We start from the raw sequence: 17,762 nt of genomic DNA on the forward strand, positions 1-17,762 counted from the left end.
ACTTTTTAAGCCACCAAGCTGAAATGCAATACCAAAGTCCGGGCTTTGTCGGAGATTACTTGACCAAAATTTCAACCAATTTGGTTGAAAAATGAGAGCGTGACAGTGCCGCCTCAACTTTCACGAAAAGCCGGATATGACGTCATCAAAGACATTTATCAAAACAATGAAAAAAACGTCTGAGGATATCATACCCAGGAACTCTCATGTCAAATTTCATAAAGATCGGTCTAGTAGTTTAGTCTGAATCGCTCTACACACACACACAGACAGACAGACACACATACACCACGACCCTCGTCTCGATTCCCCCCTCTACGTTAAAACATTTAGTCAAAACTTGACTAAATGTAAAAACAAAGACAGACACAGAAAAAAAAGAAAGAAAGAAAAGAAAAGAAAAGAAACGAAAATAAGATGTCAGACCAATACCATTAAAACTTCAGAAGATTCAGCATGCTTCACTTGACACGATCCATACATGTGCAACATGTGCATCTGCTGAGATGGAGAGTAATATCGAAGCGTCACATGATCGCTAAATGGGGAAAAGATGTAAATTTCAACACCGCTGCACTTTTTCTGTTTTGACAGTCGGCTATGATGGACGAGATTTTATTGCATTCACGGCTGATCCGTTAGATTCTCTGACAGTTCTGACACAATTAATCTATATTTAACAGGAACTGGTATGACACCTTCAACGATTATATTGTAGGACTGGGTTTTGTGGGCAAGCGTTTCTCATCATCAAAAGCTTACTTTTAACTGGATGTTATATTGACAGGGAAATCAAAGACATCATTTGACAGAAGACCTGGAAAGTGTATTTCATTCGTATGTAGTCATTTAATCAGAAATACTCATTTTGTTGTTTAATAATCAAGAACAGGAAATATCAAAATCGGAAACACACTTCAAATCTACTCTTTATTTGAACTGTGTTTCGGATTTAATCTTTCCTGTTCTTGAGTATTAAACAACATAATTATATATTATACACATGTGTCTTCTTCGTCTACTTTGAAGATCGACAGATGGAATTTTTTTCGTTTTTTCGTTTCGTCTATCCTTAGACGTTTAATAAACACACTGTTCCTGTGTTTGCACACATCAAAGACTGACTTGTGAGACGTTTGTTGCAAAACACAATACAGCACATTGACAGATCGTCGACCCAGAAGTCTTTACAGTCAACAAACAACACACGCAACAAACAGATACACAAAAACGACAATGAGAAGGTGTACAAAAATGAATAAAACCAAACAGCAAATAAGCGTAAACAAATAAACGTAAACTGATAAAATTCAAAAGTGTATAAAGGAAATATTCCTTCAAACAGTATTTTATTCGTAAACAGACACATGATAATATAACAACATCATTAAGAAGGAGCACAACAAGTTTAAAACTTATGGTAAGTGCTCACATAAACATTCCTGAAATTTCATGGCGGATTATGATCAATGCGACACATTTTTGAAAAAAGAGATGAGACCAAAAAAAAATATATATAATATATAACAAAAAAAATTAAAAAAAAATTAAAACAAGTCGCGTAAGGCGAAATTACAACATTTAGTCAAGCTGTCGAACTAACAGAATGAAACTGAACTCACTGCATTTCTACAGCAAGAGCGTATACTCGTAGCATCGTCAGTCCAGCGCTCGATGCACAGGCAGTGAAATTGACAAGAAGAGCGGGGTAGTAGTTGCGCTGAGAAGGATAGCACGCTTTTCTTTATCTCTATTCTTTTTAACTTTCTGAGCGTGTTTTTAATCCAAACATATCACATCTATATGTTTTTGGAATCAGGAACCCACAAGGAATAAGATGAAATTGTTTTTAAATCGATTTCGGAAATTTTATTTTAATAATAATTTTTATATTTTTAATTTTCAGAGCTTGTTTTTAGTCCGAATATAACATATTTATATGTTTTTGGAATCAGAAAATGATGAAGAATAAGATAAACGTAAATTTGGATCGTTTAAAAAAATTTTTTTTTTTTTACAATTTTCAGATTTTTAATGACCAAAGTCATTAATTAATTTTTAAGCCACCAAGCTGAAATGCAATACCGAAGTCCGGCCTTTGTCGAAGATTGCTGGGCCAAAATTTCAATCAATTTGATTGAAAAATGAGGGTGTGACAGTGCCGCCTCAACTTTTACAAAAAGCCGGATATGACGTCATCAAAAGTATTTATCGAAAAAAAGAAAAAAATGTCCGGGGATATCATACCCAGAAACTCTCATGTCAAATTTCATAAAGATCGGTCCAGTAGTTTGGTCTGAATCGCTCTACACACACACACAGACAGACACACACACACACACACACACACACACACACACACACACACACACATACACCACAACCCTCGTCTCGATTCCCCCCTCTACGTTAAAACATTTAGTCATAACTTGACTAAATGTAAACAAGTCGCGTAAGGCGAAAATACAATATTTAGTCAAGTAGCTGTCGAACTCACAGAATGAAACTGAACGCAATGCAACGCAGCAAGACCGTATACTCGTGGTCCACCGCTCACGGCATAGGCAGTGAAATTGACAAGAAGAGCGGGGTAGTGGTTACGCTATGCTGCATAGCACGCTTTTCTGTACCTCTCTTCGTTTTAACTTTCTGAGCGTGTTTTTAATCCAAACATATCATATCTATATGTTTTTGGAATCAGGAACCGACAAGGAATAAGATGAAAGTGTTTTTAAAACGATTTCGAAAAAAAAATGTTGATAATAATTTTTATATATTTAATTTTCAGAGCTTGTTTTTAATCCGAATATAACATATTTATATGTTTTTGGAATCAGCAAATGATGGAAAATAAGATAAACGTAAATTTGGATCGTTTTATAAATTTTTATTTTTTTTTACAATTTTCAGATTTTTAATGACCAAAGTCATTAATTAATTTTTAAGCCACCAAGCTGAAATGCAATACCGAACCCCGGGCTTCGTCGAAGATTACTTGACCAAAATTTCAACCAATTTGGTTGAAAAATGAGGGCGTGACAGTGCCGCCTCAACTTTCACGAAAAGCCGGATATGACGTCATCAAAGACATTTATCAAAAAAATGAAAAAAACGTTCGGGGATTTCATACCCAGGAACTCTCATGTCAAATTTCATAAAGATCGGTCCAGTAGTTTAGTCTGAATCGCTCTACACACACACACAGACAGACAGACAGACAGACGCACATACACCACGACCCTCGTTTCGATTCCCCCTCGATGTTAAAATATTTAGTCAAAACTTGACTAAATATAAAAAAAGGAAAAAAAAGTAAAGGAGAAAAACAGCAAGGAAAACTTAGTTTGAATTATCGAACACAATCTGTGTCAATACCGAAAACGAAAACAAATACAAAACGAGAACGAAAGACACAACAAAATATCAAACAAGTCGCGTAAGGCGAAAATACAATATTTAGTCAAGTAGCTGTCGAACTCACAGAATGAAACTGAACGCAATGCAACGCAGCAAGACCGTATACTCGTGGTCCACCGCTCACGGCATAGGCAGTGAAATTGACAAGAAGAGCGGGGTAGTGGTTACGCTATGCTGCATAGCACGCTTTTCTGTACCTCTCTTCGTTTTAACTTTCTGAGCGTGTTTTTAATCCAAACATATCATATCTATATGTTTTTGGAATCAGGAACCGACAAGGAATAAGATGAAAGTGTTTTTAAAACGATTTCGAAAAAAAAATTTTGATAATAATTTTTATATATTTAATTTTCAGAGCTTGTTTTTAATCCGAATATAACATATTTATATGTTTTTGGAATCAGCAAATGATGGAGAATAAGATAAACGTAAATTTGGATCGTTTTATAAATTTTTATTTTTTTTTACAATTTTCAGATTTTTAATGACCAAAGTCATTAATTAATTTTTAAGCCACCAAGCTGAAATGCAATACCGAACCCCGGGCTTCGTCGAAGATTACTTGACCAAAATTTCAACCAATTTGGTTGAAAAATGAGGGCGTGACAGTGCCGCCTCAACTTTCACGAAAAGCCGGATATGACGTCATCAAAGACATTTATCAAAAAAATGAAAAAAACGTTCCGAGATTTCATACCCAGGAACTCTCATGTCAAATTTCATAAAGATCGGTCCAGTAGTTTAGTCTGAATCGCTCTACACACACACACACACACACAGACACACACACAGACACACACACACACGCACACACGCACATACACCACGACCCTCGTTTCGATTCCCCCTCGATGTTAAAATATTTAGTCAAAACTTGACTAAATATAAAAAAGATGGGCCCCAAGTAATATATTTAGAAAAACCCACACCAACATCGAACAAAGGTGTCCCAAAGCGGTTTGATTTCTCAATATAGCTTTGGACAACAACAAAAATAGCACTATTTTCAAATATGGAAATGTTTGAATTACCTGTCAGGAGTGTGTCAATATTAACAAATTCTGGAGTTAATGTACCGATTGTTGCGGTTCTTGCATCATTAAACAGGGGACATGATAGCAAATAGTGATGAACAGTTTCAGCAAAATAACCACAAGAACATTCCGGGTTGTTTACTAGGTGGCGATTAAACATATCATATTGTAAATCACTCATTCCAAGTCTTAACCTGCAATGCAAAACTTCAGTTTTGCGATTTGGGGAATAGTAATATGGTGGAATTGAAATATCAAAAGCTGTGAAATGTCGCTTGAACAGACCAACAGAATCACATTGTTGTATATTTTCAGGCAACTTATTCCAGAGACTAGTTGCAGAAGGAATAAAAGATGACTTGTACAAATCTGATTTACACTGGGGAGTCTTACGCTCTAGTGGGTGTCTGTGGTGGTAGGGATTTAGGTCAGAAACAAGAGGTGGCAATAAAACGTTGAGGTAATTTGGTACATTGCCGTGGACCATTTTATAATATAACATTAATTTGTGACGGCGTCTTCGCTCTGTAAGTGGTATAAAGCCAGATTCTGTATACAATTTTTCGTGTGAAGTGCCTTTAACAGCACCAACAATAATTCGAATGGATTCGAGTTGCAGCTTCTCCAGCTCATCTGAAAGCTTCTTTGTACAATTATCCCACACAACATCACAATAATCAAAATGAGGTAAAATAAAAGATTTATACATTGCTTCTAGGGATCTTCGACTGAGCCTATATTTATAAGATTTTAAACAAGCCACAAGTACTCGACAAGTTGCCACAATAGACTGTATGTGTAAGGCCCATTTACAATTATCTTGAAAAATAACACCTAAATGTTTATGACTTTCTTTTTCTATGAGGGCTACATCGCCAAAAACAAGGGGAAATTTCTGTATACATCTTTGACCGGAAAAGGATATTAACTCTGTTTTCGACTGATTAAATTTCACTTTCCATTTAATGGCCCAGTTTGCAATCTTACCTAAATCAGAATTGAGTATTTCAGTTCTACGGAAAGGGTCGTCGAGGCTTAAATACATGCTGGTATCATCTGCAAATAGTTTAATCACTGATTCAATATTATCAACAATGTCGTTTATATAAACCAAAAAGAGGAGAGGTCCTAATACCGACCCTTGGGGAACACCCGCAGAAACCGGCAAAAACTGTGACTTACAACCTTTTACCACAACACATTGTTTTCTTTCCCTCAAATAATTATCAAACCAAAAATACAACTGTCCCCTTATGCCAATAGCGTACAACTTTTTCATCAAACCCTTGTGCCAAACTCTGTCGAAAGCTTTTGACACGTCAAAGAAAATCGCCTGTGATGTTATCTTATCATCAAAAGCTTTGCATATATCATTATACAAACAAATGAGTTGGTATACAGTTGAATCACATGGAATAAAACCGGACTGAACTGGTGTTAACAGGTTATACTCCTTCAAATAAGCAAACACGTGACATTGTACACACCTTTCCATAACTTTACCTACACAGCTAATAAGTGATATTGGTCGGTAATTTGAACATAATTCCTTTTCACCTTTTTTATATATCGGAATTACATTAGCTATCTTCCATATTGCGGGAACTGTGGCTTCTTCGAGAGATCTGTTGAATAATGCAGTGAGTGGCATCGCAATAATATCTGCACATGCAGCCAGAACTCTATTTGAAACAGAATCAGGACCAGAGGCTTTGCGTACATCAAGATTCTTCAACATAGTAAGCACGTGTGCAGCATCAATAATAAAAAAAATCAATGGTGGTATTCTGTTCTCTAACTTCAGGAACTTCATCATCATCATCATCCAATACCGATTGTTTTACAAAACATTCATTGAATACTGTTGCTTTTTCTACATTGGAATAATAAACACGGCCATTGTTTTCGATGGGAGGAAATTCATTTGAAGACATACCTTTGCGTGACATAAACGACTTTACTAATTTCCACCAATCTTTATTGCCAAAACAGTCTTGTGAACTAACACGATTATCCAATTCTTTTAAATATTCTGCTTTCCTCAATCGAATAACATCAGTTAATTTATTGCGAATTCTTCGGAAAAAATCCCAGATCCAAACAGAATTCAATAGTTTTGCTAATGTGTGTATCTTTTTCTTTTTATCAATCAGTCGTTTAATACCGTCAGTCATCCAGGGTGTATCCGCTTCTCTCACAGTTATTTCTTTAACTGGCATACACTGTGTAACCATATCCATTAGGGTATCCGAAAATGCCTCTGCTGCTTCGTCAATCGAACTGAGTGAGACCATACTCGTCCAATCCACATTACATAATTTTTCCTTTAAACTGACAACGTCCAATTTGGAATAATTATAAATCAACCGTTTATAACTTGCTTTGCCTATACTATTTCCTTTGACAATTGCAAGCGGGACCGAATGGTCACTGCAGATTGGCGGTAAAACCTGAATTTCTTCAACAATATCAGGGCTTGGTGTCAAAATCAAATCTATGCACGTTGACATTGTTTCTGTAATTCGTGTAGGTTGTTTGACTAACTGGAACAAACCATTTTTTATCATAATATCTTGCAAATTGAAACACGTACTATTAAGAACATCGGAATTAAAATCACCACAAACAATATACTTCATACCAGTCATACCGGCTGCATTAACTGATTGATCTATCAGGTCCCAATAACCAACATTTGCAGAAGGCGGTCTATAAAAAGTTCCAACTAATAAGCTTTCCTGTTGTATCTTAGTTTCAATCCAAATGGCCTCTAGATCGGGAATGGAGAGATCGTTTCTCGTTTTACAATACAAATTATCTTTTACATATACTGCAACGCCTCCATGGGGGTTATTTGGTCTATCTTGCCTTATCGGTAAATTAAACCCTGACAAATACAAATCATCATTATTTACTATATTAGACAGCCATGTTTCCGATAATGTCACAATATCAAAATCTTGAACCTGAACTTCTAAAATGTCTAATTTATTTCTAAGGCTTCGTACGTTTAAGTGAATGATAGATAATTTCTTAAACTTTTCCTTGACCGGCCCGGGGTTCACATGAACATCGCCTGCTAAGATCAACATAATTTCTATTATACACATGTAGTGGAGGAGTGGAAGGGGTAGTAGTAGATACACGAAGCCCAAGTCCAAGCGTCTTGTTTCAACTTTTTATTCAAGAAAACAATGCAAGGAAACGTAGAGGCCGAAGGCGAAACCCGTAGACAGCAAAGCAAGTGTAGTGTCGTGTTCAGCTGCTAGGAGCGAATGCATACTCATGCCGGTGTCCGGCCTATACTTATAGCCCCGGCGCGGACTGCACAGAAAGCACCGCCCGCCGAGAATAAAAATCGCCTGAATACGGCCAGAAACACGAAATCTGTGTTTCTTACACTTGCTTTACCCTACGTTATTTAAACAAATACATAACCAATCATAACAAACAATACATCAAATTAAAGCTACGACCTTTAGCTTTCCATTGCAATAGATCACATTTCGTAAAAACTTATATTTATTTAGTAGGATGCAAAAACAATGGTCCTAGTGAAGGCACTGAACCAACTTCAGTGCGGAAAATTACAAAACTCTCTAAACTGGAATAATGGACAAACTCATAAATCATACAGATAAAAAGAAGAACCCTAGACAAACATCATGATATGCGTTACTTGGGGGAAAATTATACATTGACTTAGTACGAAGCGGTAAAGTCCGAAAGTAAATGGAATCGGCTAAATTCCTGCGCGAGTACCTGTCTGCATAAATTAGCAATCTTTGCAGAGGAACCAAGCATCACTCATTACAACCAAATCCTTATAAACAAACTAAAATCATATGCAACATAGGTACGGGATATGTAATAGTGATACAAAAATGACAAAACAATGATTGAAAAGACAAAGATGAGTTTGTGAGAATCAATTTCTCTCGACGATACATGAAAACCGGTCAAGGTCAGAGTGACGCTTTGGTCAGTTCGAAGCATTATCGTAAATAACACAATAATATGCAGCCATCCAGCCTAATCAGTGACTTCTATGCAAACCTAAATATAATTAGGACCGTATCAAAGATAAAAGGGACTTTGAAAGATAGAAGTTAGGTAGATATATAAAGAAAGGTATTTTATTAGAATTTGCGCCGGCAAGGTGCGCGCGCATCATCGTATCGTCTGCTATGGGGTGGGTATCCCGTTTGTACTGTACACAAGGCTGTTTCGCTATGCGATGATTGGAGTGTTTAGGGTAGCGAAGTGCACTTGGCTACATCCCCCCCAACTCTTTTACATATCAGCGGCCGCGCTGATTTTAAGAAAAACAGGAAAGCCTAAGGGCTGAATTTATCAAACCATCTTAGATTATCCAAAAAAGAGAAAAATTTCGAAAACTTTGCCTATGACTTTCACATATGTCACTGAGAAAATCGACAGTTACAAAAACATGTTCTCGTGATCAGTACCAGCTTTGCTAAATCAAAAGTGAGGCTTGCATTTTACAAAGTGTCTCACATATGATCAAAGTACTGCGTCAAAAACATAAAAGTGCAAACAATCAGGAATTTCATGGGAAAACATTGCTACATTTATCAAACCATGGCAATACAAAATGGGAATGAGATGACTTAGACATATGGTTCAATCATCTTGACAGTCAATTTTCTCCACTGAGAAAAAGTAACACAATGTCAACACTACCATACAAAAATGCAACCTTCATCCCCACCAACCCGTTTAGTTGATAATATAGGGTTTCTCTTTCAATGTGCGCTCTTGTATGCACAAGCTCAACACTCACAAAAACTCTCGCTCACGGCTTTACAGTAAAGGCTGTGTTTAAGACGTATTTTAGGTGAAAAACGTAACAGTTACAAAATGGACAGATTCACTAATGAATGACGTAGTTACCTGACACTGTTAAAATGATACATCATGTACAATACACCTGACACAATGCAATGACATCCAACATTACAAATGATCTGTACCAAGCCTATTTAAAGGTAACAAGGTAAATCATAACTTAGTTTACGCTTAAGAGAGCAATTAAGAAAGTGATGATACAGGGCCTTATTTGAAGGTCAGCAAGTATTCACTAAATTACTTTCAACCCTAGGTGGCAATTACCATCAGATTTGTAGTATCTGCTTGTGCCCAAAAAAAATCTTTCAATAAGCGCAAACATCCGCCAACACATTCCACTCAAAGCATCATGACAAATAATCGCAACAATCAATATCAATCATACCAATGCAAGAAACATGGCATAGCATACATGAAAGGTAGTGACTATATCCACGGGTCCGTTGCAGCGAAGACTTGTTCAGCTGTTGCTTCAGCAGGGCTATCTTCCCGCATCCATCGCATGGCCTCGCTGGTGACCTCGTCGAAGGTGGCGGCCGGCTTTTCTCGCAGGAAGCGGCACATGTCACGCTTCAGGGATTGTGGGTGGAGTCCTGTGGCGAAGGTCTTGCGCAGCGTGTTGTCGTTCAGTGTGTTGGCCTCGGCAGCATTGGTCTTGGCCCACACAGCGCGTAGGTGGCTGGCATACTCGCTAACGGACTCGCCGAGACCCTGTTGTCGCCTGTGGAAGGCGGCAGCCAGTGCGACACTATCTCGCTGGTCGCCCCACGTCTGCTCCAAGATGGCGTAAATTTTGGCCGGCGTGTTGACCTCTGCTGCTGGTCGCCTGATGACCTCCTGTCGAGCCCTTCCGTCCAGCGCTCCAAGGATCCATGCCGCTGCAGCAAGTGCAGGGACCGTCTGTAGCTGCAGGATCAGCTTGGCTTCCTGAATAAAAGTCTCGGCGCAGTCGCCCTCGCCGGTGAAACGCCTCAGCTTGCAGAGCCGCAGGTTGGGGGTGTTTGCCTCGTCCGCCATGTTTGCCTGTACTGTCTTCTTTCAGTTGATGCTTCTGTACCCTGCTGCGCAGCGCCAAATGTAGTGGAGGAGTGGAAGGGGTAGTAGTAGATACACGAAGCCCAAGTCCAAGCGTCTTGTTTCAACTTTTTATTCAAGAAAACAATGCAAGGAAACGTAGAGGCCGAAGGCGAAACCCGTAGACAGCAAAGCAAGTGTAGTGTCGTGTTCAGCTGCTAGGAGCGAATGCATACTCATGCCGGTGTCCGGCCTATACTTATAGCCCCGGCGCGGACTGCACAGAAAGCACCGCCCGCCGAGAATAAAAATCGCCTGAATACGGCCAGAAACACGAAATCTGTGTTTCTTACACTTGCTTTACCCTACGTTATTTAAACAAATACATAACCAATCATAACAAACAATACATCAAATTAAAGCTACGACCTTTAGCTTTCCATTGCAATAGATCACATTTCGTAAAAACTTATATTTATTTAGTAGGATGCAAAAACAATGGTCCTAGTGAAGGCACTGAACCAACTTCAGTGCGGAAAATTACAAAACTCTCTAAACTGGAATAATGGACAAACTCATAAATCATACAGATAAAAAGAAGAACCCTAGACAAACATCATGATATGCGTTACTTGGGGGAAAATTATACATTGACTTAGTACGAAGCGGTAAAGTCCGAAAGTAAATGGAATCGGCTAAATTCCTGCGCGAGTACCTGTCTGCATAAATTAGCAATCTTTGCAGAGGAACCAAGCATCACTCATTACAACCAAATCCTTATAAACAAACTAAAATCATATGCAACATAGGTACGGGATATGTAATAGTGATACAAAAATGACAAAACAATGATTGAAAAGACAAAGATGAGTTTGTGAGAATCAATTTCTCTCGACGATACATGAAAACCGGTCAAGGTCAGAGTGACGCTTTGGTCAGTTCGAAGCATTATCGTAAATAACACAATAATATGCAGCCATCCAGCCTAATCAGTGACTTCTATGCAAACCTAAATATAATTAGGACCGTATCAAAGATAAAAGGGACTTTGAAAGATAGAAGTTAGGTAGATATATAAAGAAAGGTATTTTATTAGAATTTGCGCCGGCAAGGTGCGCGCGCATCATCGTATCGTCTGCTATGGGGTGGGTATCCCGTTTGTACTGTACACAAGGCTGTTTCGCTATGCGATGATTGGAGTGTTTAGGGTAGCGAAGTGCACTTGGCTACACACATTATTCCAAAACACATGAAAAATGAACAATCTCCAGAACGTTCTGATATACAGACGCGTTTACCTTTAAGCTCTGCATTCACTTCTTTTAACAATACTCCACACCTTCGCATATTTGAAGAATAATCGTTTTTACATTTCATACACACATAAAGGAATAAGGCCAACTTTAAGTATTTATATCCACAAACAAACAACACAAAAAACGGAACAACTAAATCAGCAGCGAGGAAAAATAATTTTCTATTAGACAGTTGAACCGATTGGGCTGGAACATACCCACGCTGGCTCTATACTGTGTTACACTACTACCACTCATTCAGGTTACAGATCTCTGTAAAACTTCAAAAAGAAAAGAGACCAGCGCCGGCAGTTCCATGTTCGCATATATTACAGTTGGGGGGTCCCAGAACATTGTCACAAAAAATGAAGGAAAATGTTGATTCATTAAAAGTAATGTAACAAATAGAAGAAACTGACGAGAGGGAATAAAGAAAAAGCCAAAATATTATGGCTTGAATTCAAGGAAAACACTTGAAAATGTGTAGTGCTGTGCATATGTGAATAGACAACATGTTTTTCAAAAATTCATGACGTGACTCTTTATCTGATTAGAATATGTTGTGCTGGAGAACAAGGGAAAAAAACCAAAGAAAAACACACTACAAAACGCACTGAGACAGGGCCCAGGCTAGTTTGCTAGTACAACAGATAAGACTGCCTATTGTTGGTAACTTTACAATGAGTCAGCATAAGCAAGCAGAACGAGAATCAGCGTATAAACGGCGATTGCTGAATCTCAATACAAACCGCACAAAACACAAGCATAAACATGCAGTCCACACGCACGCATCGTCCTCACTCACAGTTCACCGAGCTTGTTCTGGCAGAGTACATGTTTTGATGCAGCCCGGTACAGCTGTACCCTTGTCCACTGACACAGCTGCAGACCAGCACACACCACTTTAGCTTGACAACACATGCTTCGTAGCCAGAGTTCATATGCACGCAGTCCTATATTATATCAAGACCACTTCACGTGCTATCCAAACCTCAAGGATGTGTACTGGCAATAACAGTTCGCATGTACCCGTAGCAAATATTGACACAGGGGTTAGAGGCAGTTGACATGTTTATAACAATGCATGTTTGCAAATTTTACGCGACGGAGATTTCCAGTTCTCGTTTGGTCGTTATCTTTGAAATTCTGTCATCCTTCTTCAAAAAAATGATACCGTCTCTCGTCCAGGTGTCACTTATTTTGCCCTCTCTTTTGCTTTGCCGGGCCGCCGCAGCGACTTCAGCCCTCACTTTGGTGAGATCTTCATTCAGGTACACTCTCGGGGTTGATCCCTGCCTGCGGTTGGGGGGAAGGGCCCAGGGAAGGTTGGGGAAGGTTTTGGATAAAGGAAATATTATATAAACGTAAACGAATAAACGCAACCGTAGCTTTTTAGGTGTGTGTAGATAATGTAAATAAGAAAGATCTGCTACAATCAGTGTGTACTGTTCTGTGAATAACAACCTTCACATAAACGTACTGAACATGTTGACGGACCATATGAGGGAATGTGTCGCATTGTGCTTCTCTTGCTGACGTACTAAAAGTTTAGCAACCTTCAAGTAACACATTAAACCTTGAATAAAATGTACTGTAAAACAGTGCAATGTAAGTTGTCCAGTTATACACTGATTTAAGTTTCAGACAGCAAACCTATTGTTTGGCAAGCAACATGTAGAAAATCAGTGCTGTCGCTAGTCATCTGATCTTCAGTCACGCTTACTTTAAGCCTCTGGGGACTTGATCACGGAAGATATGTCTGAGTCGATGATTCATTACATATAAGACGCTGTATGGTGTTGTAGCTGCTCTATAATTTCTATATTCGACGGGCCCAACAGCCTGCACGGTGACTAAGACGCCGGCCTTTCAGGTACATGGTTCAGAGTTTTCTTTTTCTTCTTCGGCGTTCGACGGTCGTGTCGCTCATAGTTTGAGATCTCAGGTTCGGGGTAGAACCCCAGCTGCGTCGGGTTGGATAAGGGGGAGACTGATTGTTTCGATCTCCCAGGTCAACTTATGTCCAGACCTGATAGTGCCTTAATTATATCCCCCTTCGAGTGCATACGAACAAAATAATACGCACTGAAAAATATCCAAGTCAGAGTTCGGTGGTTGGTTTATAAACAACTAAACAAAAGCAAACAAATAATACCCAGCATGCATCCCCCCAAAACGAAGTATGACTTCCTAAACGGCGAGGAGAAAAAAACAGACATTCAAGTAAAAACCCATATTCGTGCAAAATGAAATTAAAATCACGTTGAAGCTGCAGCCCACAAACGCATAAGAGCAAGAACAAGAAGACATGAGCAAAGAAGAACAAGAACAAGAACAAGACCAAAAAGAAGAGAAGAACAAAAAGAAGAACAAGAACAAGAAGAACAAGAACAAGAACAAGAAGAACAAGGAGAACAAAAACAACAAGAACAACAAGAATAACAAGAACAACAAGAATAAGAACAAGAAGGAGAAATGTTATATAAAGCACACAAAAAAGTACAGTAGAATTGAAATGTAGCACATGAAAAAGTACACTTTGGCAATCAGTGCTGTCTCCGTCAATCGAATCTCTAGTCACGCTGACTTTAGACTTCAGGGGCTTAGTCACGGAGATAACGTCCGACTCGATGTTTTTGTTCATTATTACTCGACTACCCATTCAATGGCATTTCGAAATTTAATTACAAAAAAGACGCTGAATTGTGTGGATGCTGTTTTTAATGAACACGAAAAGTAAAATTGTAAAAAGGAAGCGGAAAAAGCAAAGTGTACTTTACATTACTTTGATTGATTCATTCATTCATTCGCTTGCGGTTTACCAGCGAGCGGCCGAAAACTCAGCCAAGCTAAGTTCTTGTTACTTACTGTTTGTCTGTGCACTTAAAAAAACGTTGGGTCGACTTATTTGTGATTGTAGCGTATTGTTTTGTCAATAACAAACGTTCCAACAAATGACCTTTCTTGGGTTTTTTTAAACAAAACATAGCCGTAACCGATGTCTTGTTTCAGTGACTTTGACATTAACGGGAAAATCCCTTGTAATCTTCTCTGTTTCTCGGTTTGTCATTGTGTCAGTATCTGCCTGCTCTGGCGTCCACATTTATACAGAATCAGTTTTTTTCAGCGCACTTCCGTCCGTCCATCTGTCAGTCTGTCTGTCTGTCTGTCTGTCTGTCTCTCTCTCTCTCTCTTTCTCTCTCTCTCTCTCTCTTTCTCTCTTTCTCTCTTATCTCTCTCTCTCTCTTTCTCTCTCTCTCTCTCTCATCACCCCCCCCCACACACACACACACACACACACACACACACAGACACACACACACACGCACACACACACTCTTTCTCTCTCTCTCTCTCTCTCTCTCTCTCTCTCTCTCTCTCTCTCTCTCTCTCTCTCTCAACTCTGAGTTTCGTTTTCTCACCTTTACTCATTCCTCTAATCTCTACCATCCTCCCTTGCACACTGATTCTTCCATACCCCTCGGTCTACTTTCCCCTTCACCGCGACTAGATAGACCATTAACGTGTCCTTCTCATGTCTCTTCCGTGTGGACGTCAATCGTAATCCCTTTGCCTGGCATCAGCGCTGAGGCCTTTAATATTTTTATCCGGAGTCTTTCTCTCTGTCTTACGATCCACCATCTGTCCGATGCTTGGCTTGGTGCGGGCGACGAGATTAGGCTATACAAAGATTCAAACGACAACGGGAAACGTTAATTAACGTGAATTTGCCCTGTGGTTGGTGTTATCGCTGCTGGTTTTGATTAAGGGGGCTGCTGTGTTAAGTGCGAATCACAATTATTTTGCACATTGATTAGTTCGGAGCCCACCAAATGTTTTCTTGTAAGAATATTCACATGACAACTCAAAACGTGAACGTGTACAGGATCTTATTACCAGATACTGTCCCTGAGTGTTAAGTGGCCTGTAAGAACACGAAGCATAGTTTCAGTCAGTGTACAGGACTTGCGTACATATGACAAGAACAATGTCGGAAGTGTGTAAAGAGGGGGTAAAGGGAAAAGACATTCCGAAAAAAAGTGTGACGAAACAACAACAAAAATGATTGATAGATCTTGCTTGCTTTGCTCTTAAACAGACTTCGGTCGAATTATTTGGTAAAGACGAACGCTTTGCTCACTGGCCCTGGTGTAAAAACACTTATGTCATGTTGCTGTTTACACTCTCGTTATGTTTTAAAGCATGCCAGCCTTGCGTTATATCGCGTCAATAATAGGAAGGGTGGGTGGGGTTAACCGGCTTAACGATTTATTTACACGACACCAGGGTCGGCTGCACATTGGGTCTATTTATTTTGGACATGTGTGTGTGTGTGTGTGTGTGTGTGTGTGTGTGTGTGTGTGTGTGTGTGTGTGTGTGCGCGCGCGCGTAGTGCGAGAGTGCGAGAGCGCGTGCATGCACACACGCGTGTGTGCGTGCGAGTTTCTGGCTAGTTCACCGCCTGTCCACATGTCTGACTTTTTGTCTGTATCCCTGAATACGTACCAGCATGCCTTTATGCCTGTGTGTCTGCCGGCTGAACATCTATGTTTCTTATGTGGGTGGCATTGCGTGTGCTAGCTTGAATTAGCGTCCTTGATTCTTCCGTTCCTTTCGGTAATCCATACGTGTTTACGCGATTCAATTATTCATGTTTTAATTCGCTTATAACAACGGCGGTTTTAGCCAAGCGTCGCACGCGGAAGTAGAAGTAATTAGGGAATGAAAATGCCGTGCGAGAGACTGCTTGGGGTAATTCCACTTCTCACACGAGTGTGTCTCCGAGAGTGAGGCTACCTTCCGACTTCTGACCAAGCTTTGGACACTTTTCATCTATCTGTAATTGCTTCTGTGTTTCTGGGCAAATGGCCTTGCTGTCTTGCTGTCTACCAAAATACTGTTCCTTTTACCGTCTCCTTGTATGTGTGTGTGTGTGTGTGTGTGTGTGTGTGTGTGTGTGTGGGTGGGTGTGTGTGTGAGTGTGTGTGTGTGAGTGTGTGTGTGTGTGTGTGTGTGTGCGTGTGTGTGTGTGAGTGTGTGTGTGTGTGTGTGAGTGTGGGCTTTTCCTAACATTGGTGGTCACGGGTTCGATCCTCTTGGACGGCTATTTCAATTTTTTTTAAATTTTCTGAACTCGTAATTCTTGTGTTTTTGTTAATTCATTTTCTTCATTCCAAACGTTTTGGATGATCTAATGAATCGAGTAATCAAAAGGTTGCATAATTATTGAGTACTTCCAGCGGACAATTTCTCCAGAATTATACCTATTCTATTTATTTTAGGAACACCAGCTTTTGTGAAAATGTAATGCCCAATGGGTAACACCGCGACTACATGTAATGATGAGATCAAGAACACGTACAAAACACAAATACGAACGGAGAAACTCGGAAACCGACGAGTCGACACACAGTATGTTTGCAGTTCAAGTTTGAATTTTCATTTTTATTTATCGTGTGCCTGGTTGGCAAGCAAGGTGGTAGAACGTTTGCCTCTAGTGCCGGATGTCTCAAGTTGGAGTCCCCCCGGGCGGGGATGTAGCTCAGTCGGTAGCGCGCTGGATTTGTATCCAGTTGGCAGCTGTCAGCGTGAGTTCGTCCCCACGTCAAGTTCGGCGAGAGATTTATTTCTCAGAGTCAACTTTGTGTGCAGACTCTCCTCGGTGTCCGAACACCCCCGTGTGTATACGCAAGCACAAGACCAAGTGCGCAAGAAAAAGATCCTGTAATCCATGTCAGAGTTCGGTGGGTTATAGAAACACGAAAATACCCAGCATGCTTCCTCCGAAAACGGCGTATGGCTGCCTAAATGGCGGGGTAAAAAACGGTCATACACGTAAAATTCCACTCGTGCAAAAAAACCACGAGTGTACGTGGGAGTTTCAGCCCACGAACGCAGAAGGAGAAGAAGAAGGAGTCCCGTAAATAGCAAGACTTTTGTATAACTTTTTTTCTCAATTGTTCAACTTTTTTTCTGAACTCTATATTCTTGTATTTTATTCTTTTTGATTTATTCCAAAAGTTTTGAGTCGTGTATTGAAAATCGAATATAGTGCGTAAGTGCCCTTGAACAGCTTTCCCAGAATCCTGTATTCTAATTTTTGTACGGGATACCCCCCAGGAAAAGGTCAAAG

Source organism: Littorina saxatilis, linkage group LG5, assembly GCF_037325665.1.
Source record: "Littorina saxatilis isolate snail1 linkage group LG5, US_GU_Lsax_2.0, whole genome shotgun sequence".
NCBI lineage: Eukaryota > Metazoa > Mollusca > Gastropoda > Littorinimorpha > Littorinidae > Littorina > Littorina saxatilis.